The sequence below is a fragment of the Camellia sinensis genome, chromosome 12 (genome assembly GCF_055761805.1).
Source record: "Camellia sinensis isolate YWXY chromosome 12, ASM5576180v1, whole genome shotgun sequence".
Taxonomy (NCBI): Eukaryota; Viridiplantae; Streptophyta; class Magnoliopsida; order Ericales; family Theaceae; genus Camellia; species Camellia sinensis.
Genome location: NC_138972.1, coordinates 29995508 through 30002198, shown reverse-complemented (window position 1 = coordinate 30002198; position 6691 = coordinate 29995508).

Here is a 6691-nt window from a genome sequence, read left to right as displayed (position 1 = left end):
TTTCTTTTGCTGCAATAGAGGACAGATAGAGCATGGCAATACATTTGCAAGACAATGTTTGCACAACCACACCCCTTATCATGTTTGAGACTCAAAGGAGTGTAGTTCTCGACCCTCGGACCATCAATCACACATTTCGATGCATGATGGTCAAAGAGGCCAAGTGTGTAATTCAATATGGAATGAAATGCACAAAACACATAAGGGGCCCAACCTCCATCATGCTTGATCAAGAGGCAAGGGAATGCACACTCAATACAATGCAACCTAAGCATGCAAGCAAGCTAATGCAACATGAGCATGCAAGCAAGCAATATGCAATAGGTATTCAACCTAAACATATAAACATGCATGGCATGCAACAAACATGCAACGACATGCAAGACAAGCATGCAACAACATGCAAAGATGGACTTAAACTAAAGTGGAGAGCTCTTAAACATGCCCAAATCAGTGGCCAAAATGCTAAGAAATAATGGACAAAAATACATACAAACATACACATATAATGGCCTATCACCTAAGCATAAAAAGGCAACTTTCAAGAGCACTCAAAATGAGACAAATATGGACATGTGACCAACATTATAAGCTCTGAAATCATACATGGAAAGGTACCAAACCAACCAAATGATGCAAGCATGGCATGCAAGAAAGCCCAAAGCTTGAAACTAGTCAAAGGACTCAAACCAAGGCTATGCAAAACATGAAGCAAATGGCAAGTGTAATCTGAAAAATTCCTAGATTGTGTCAAAATGAGCCTAAAACATGCAAGGACCAAAGCCAAAATAAGCTAGAACAAAGGGCCAAAAGCATGAGGCTTGCAAGGCTACAAAAGGGGTGTTACACTACACCTATCAAAACCAATCATGGCATGATTTAACCAACCAAAATCAGAGTTATGACATGTTAGAACAAGACCAAAAACACATTGAAATGGCATCCTAGAGGCCTAAACATGGAGGCATGCACAATGGTCCAATCATAAGGTATAAAACACCAACTCTTTAAAATATTAAAGGAGTGATAAGTGCAAGCATTTGAGCATGAAACATGGACTAAAATATCATAACAAATGATGCCAAATCACTGAAATAAGCCAAGTAAAGCATGCTAGTGACTTGAACACTCAAAGCTAACAAGGTAGAATACATGGTAGCTATAGAAAGCAAGGCATATATGACTAATACAACTCAAATCAGAGCTTAAGCATGTTACAACAAGGCTAAAAGCTTCATGGAGTCGAGCCAAAATCATGCTAAAAACATGGCTTAAAGCATAAAGCATGTTAAGGCAAATAAGAGGATTGCAAGGCAAGCATATGAAACATACATGGTATGTCCAAACCAAGTCAAAACAGTGTTATATCATGGAAAAACAAAGCCTAATACATACTGAAATGAAGCTAAAATAAGCCAAGCAAACATGCTACCAATATAAGCCATTTATACTAACATACAAGACAACAAGGAAAGAGGATGACCCTCTCCTATTTAAGACTTCAAAACCACCTTTCCACCACTGAAAACTCTCTGGATTTCAGTGGTAGAAAGGTCATGCAAAGCTAAGAACAAGGGCCAAAAGGGATGGCCTAAAACAAGGCCTTGGAAGGGGTAAACAAACCCAAACCAAGAAGAGACCTTAAACGAAGATCTAAAGCATCAAAAATCAGAACTTTTATCAGTTAAGAGCTAAGCTTAAAACAATAAGCAAGAAGGGCTAAAAACTTAAGCAAGAATGGGGTATTAAAAGCAAGAATGCTCACCCTTGTAGAACCTCTTCAAGAACAAAGCTTCAGCAAGTTTTCTGAGTTCAAACCAACCCAAGAACTCTGAAATCAACCTTAAGAGACCTCAGCTCTAAGAGGATGGTGTATTGCTAGGTGTTTGTGTGCAATAGTGTGAACAAAACACCCTTTAGAGCACAAATACACACACAAAATGTAAAGAGGGGGAGATATAGAGATAGATAGATACAAAAATCTAACCATAAATTTCAGAACCTCTGAAAAGGGAGGAGGAGCTCCCTTCTTATAGAAATCCAATTTCAAAGCTTCTTGGAGAAGCTAAGCCATGGGGCAAATCCCTCCATACACGTATATGAAGGGGGTGAATTGTGGATGCCACAACTGGCATAAAATATCTGCATAAATCAGATGAATAGGGTTCGACTAGAAAACATGGCCGATCAACTAACATAAGTGCCGGCCGACCAAATAAAGTGCCGATCGGCCAACACTTTTGGCTGATGGCAAGAAAACCAGGCCGATGGCCTCAAGCCTTGGCCGATGGGTTGAGGAGATGGTAAACAAGCCACCATTTTCCCTCAAAAGCAAAAACACAAGTGCTTGGTCCACAACCAAGCACAAAACAGACAAGTTGAGAGGAGGCAAGGCGCGCGACCGAAACCTCTGAGAACTCAAAACGAACACGACCATGGATTATCATTGAGTGTTCAAACGATGACGTTCAAGTCTTGAGGACGGTCAAAAATGGGGTGTTTACAGCATTACATTATTTTGAGATGAAAAGGTATAATGTTTGGCAAATGACATACATATGCATTCACTTTATGACTTTGTTAAGTTTTATACATTATATGAAAGTATCTTTTCTAGGATTTAGCTCATCCTACTTAGAAAACAACTTTCAAGTGTTGATGATATGCTTCTAACAAGGACATAGCTTAGGAGGACTCAAAGCCGAGAGCTTTTTTTTTTTTTTTTTTTTCTTCTTCTTCTTCTTCTTCTGTGTAATTATTTTTGTACAAGCCTTGGGTTTTCTATGTATTGAGTTTGACTCACTTTTTTTTGTACCCAAGCATTGACTTGGAAAGATGTAGCCAGTAGCGCATAAACTTATCTGTACACCATTTTGTTTGCATTCATTTACAAATGGTATATGGCATAGATTCAGGATCTATGATTTATAAATGTATACATGCATATGCCATCTTCTATATGATTAAGAAGTATCAATGAAACATTAAACATTTCTCAAGTTATACTTTTTACAAAATGTCATGCTATGAATTGTTGTTATTATTTTGGGGTATTGTAACTTGGTATCAGAACTACCGGGTTTGCATACTTTGGGATCGTGGAATGTAGTTTTTACCACACTGGGTTTATCTTGCTAGGTGATGTTAGAAGTAGACCTGGTATGCTATGTGATAACATGTTTATATGACTAAATGGGTATGAGATTTGATTTTTAAGATATTGATTAGGTTTTTAAGTTTCTAGAAGTCCTATTAGAAGAGCACTTGATCACTGCTTATTCTAACTAGAACTCTAGCAATGTTGCGGAACAATTATATTATGTGACACGGTGCTTATATGGAATGAATTAATTATTGTTCACTGTATTAGGACATGAGTGAATTAAAAGTGGCACAGTTGTAAATGTGCTAAACTATTGTAATACCTTTGTTAGAATGTCTCAGGATAAAGAGATGGTGGTGGTAAGCGTAGCAGGCCTAGGCGGCAGGAGGTGTCGATACCGGATGAAATTCTGGCACAAAAGGAGAAAGTTGGTTAGGCCAACGTGGCTGAGACAGCAGGTCAACAAGCCATAGGCACTTTAGCCTGCGAAATGGCTAGAGCATTGCAGGAATCCATGGACATTCTTAGGGCTGAAAGTCAAATCCAAGCCCATGTTGTAGAAATAGGGCCCTTATTTTTTAAGAAAGAGTTCTTTCGGTCGAATCTGGATGAGTTTATTGGGGATCCTAAGGAGCCACTGAAGGCTGATGAATGCTTAGAGCAGGTGGTGAAGACGTTTAAGATGCTTGGAATCAAGGATGATGGGTTGAGAATGACCTTGGCATCTTTTGAACTCAAGGGAGATGCGAGCCAGTGGTGAAAGTATACGCGAGAGCATATTGGGGTGACTTGAGAGGCTTTTGTCAATGTCTTCCAAGATATGTTTTTGCCACCCACTGCAAGAGAGAAGTTAAGGCAGCAATTTTTGAAGCTCAAACAGCTAAACACACCGGTAGTCGAGTTTAAGGCAGCTTTCACAAGCTTATCAAGGTTTGCACTGGAACTTTAGGCGATGGAAGAACGTCATTGCATCGAGTTCGAGAAGATATTGAGGATCGGGCTCCTTTTCAAGGTGGTCGGGTCTATGATTAGGGATTACGATCACATAGTAGAGACGGCGGCTCACTTAGAGACCGTGATTCAAGCAGAGAAGGAACGGATGAGAGGCTCTAAGTAGATGAGTCAAGATGTTCAGAGGGATGCTAGGGACAAAAAACAGCAAAGAGGTTCCACCCTACAGTAGTCCTAGGCTGCGCAGTTTAGATCAACCTTTCTCGTACCGAGTTCTGATTCAGGAAGGGGTAATCAGGGTGGTTTCACTTGCTTCAAGTATGGTCAGTTAGGCCACGAGTCTTTTGTTTGTCCGCAGAGAGGAGGAGGGCAAAAGTCTATACCATTCTTAACTTGTTCTCAAGATCGGGGCTAAGAGAGAGGTCAGCCGCCTATCTATTATAAGTCTGGGCAATCGAGGCACTTGAGAAGGTTTTTCCCTCAGTCAGGTGGCACATATAGTGCGTCTGACTCAAGACAGACATAGAGCCATAAGCTTACCCAGTCAGCACAGGCCTCAAGGGCCAATCAGGGAGTCTCTTCGGCTCAATCCATGTATCAGACCTATGCTCCGAGGGGTGGGCAGGTAAAGCAGAGACCTTCAGGGCGTGTGCATGCTATTACCACACCGGATCAGTCGTTAACAATTTCTGTTGTGAGAGGTAACTTTTTGTTCTTCAACTCTATTGCCAATGTGGTAATTGATACTGGTGCATCTCATTCATTCTTTTTGTCTGTATTCACATCGATTTTGGGATTAGAAATGGCTTGGTTAGCGTTTCTGCTCAGGGTAGAGTCACCAATTGGAGACAAGGTTGTCTTGGATCAGGGATGTCGCAGTTGTGAGATAGAAGTTGCCGCTCTCCGACTTCTTTTGATTTCGTTTAATTAGACATGTTAGGTTTTGATGTCATCATGAGCATGGATTAGCTTTTTCATACCGTGTCGTCATAGATTGCCACCGTAGGAGAGTTACCATGTGCACCTTGAGTTGCCATTGTATGACTCACATGGTCGGGGCGAGCTTAATTTTCTCCTTGCAACCTTCTTGGGTAATGAGAGTGACGTGGTCTAAGGTGAATTGTTGATGGTAGTTTGTGAATAATCAGACATCTTTCTAGAAGACTTTACTAGTTTGCCACCCTACTGAGAGATTGAGTTCTCCATTGACTTAGTGCCTGGCATGACACTGATTTCCATGGCACTATATAGATTTGCACCAACCGAGTTGTGTGAGTTAAAGGTGCATGTCATGACCTGAACCCACCCTTAGAGGTTTGGATCATAACCGGCCAGTAATCATGAGATTACCTATGGTCTTAGACGAAAATCGATTCATATTTAATTATATGGGGCTAGAAGCAGAAACAAAAATATAAAATTTGTCCAATGAGCTCACAGTATGAAAACTGCCAATCCAATGGCATGAACAAAAACATTTTGTACATTAATAACGCACACACATACATATATAAAAAGATCTCACATGTCCAAGATCATACATATATCATAACCATATAAAAACCAAAACTTATATACAAACATGGTCAAACATGACCAACCAAAGAAAGTAAAAGATCAAAACAAAAGAAACAAAAGCCTCTAAGAAGAGGCACTTGACATCTCAAAACCATAAGCTTCTCCTGGGCAGACTCTAAGGTTGGGCAACTGGTTGCTCACCTACAAACATATATATAAAGAGTGAGCGAAAACCCAGTGAATAACATCAAAGTAACGAGGTTAATGAATGAGATTCGTATATAAATAAATCATACTTATACATATTACATGTGGAATATTATTCCTATTCATAATAGACTTAAGCAAATCATAACGAAGCGAAACGACCTCAGGTCTAGTCCATTATAGTTAAAACAAATCAAAGGGACAAAATGACATTGGGTCCAACATATTCATATTCAAAACGACCTTGGGTCCAACATATTTATATTCAAAACGACCTTTGGACCAATATATGCTTATTCAAAACAACCTTGGGTCCATCATATTCATATTCAAAACAACATTCGGTCCAATATATTTTTATTCAAAACGACCTTTGGTCTATTGAGACAAATGTACAAAACAACCTTAGGTCTATTAAGATAACTATACAAAACGACCTTGGGTCCAACTCATATACAAAATGACCTTAGGTCCATTATATGCAAACAACCTTGTGTCCATCATACTTTAATCTTTATCAAATTAGATTCAAAAGTCACATTGAAACATTCAAAGTCTCATTCATATTTCAAAAATCATAAGTTTTGAGACTTACCATAAAAGTATTGAAGAAAATAGCATATAACAAAATATCTTTACTAAGATATTGCTCACAGTGTTCGAAGTGTTGTCACGCCTCTGTGATCCAACCTACATTACACATAACACACAACACACATTGGAACATTTGACCAATTGAAATCATTCTTGCTTTACTTAATTCTTTTCACTGTATTTCTTACTTATTAGGTCATTTATGCACATGTGATCAGAATATATCTTTTCAAAATATGTTGAAATAGAGCACTTCGCTCGAGTGCAACATTGGTCACTCGAGTAGACTATATGGTCTACAAAAGTACTGGATTGTCT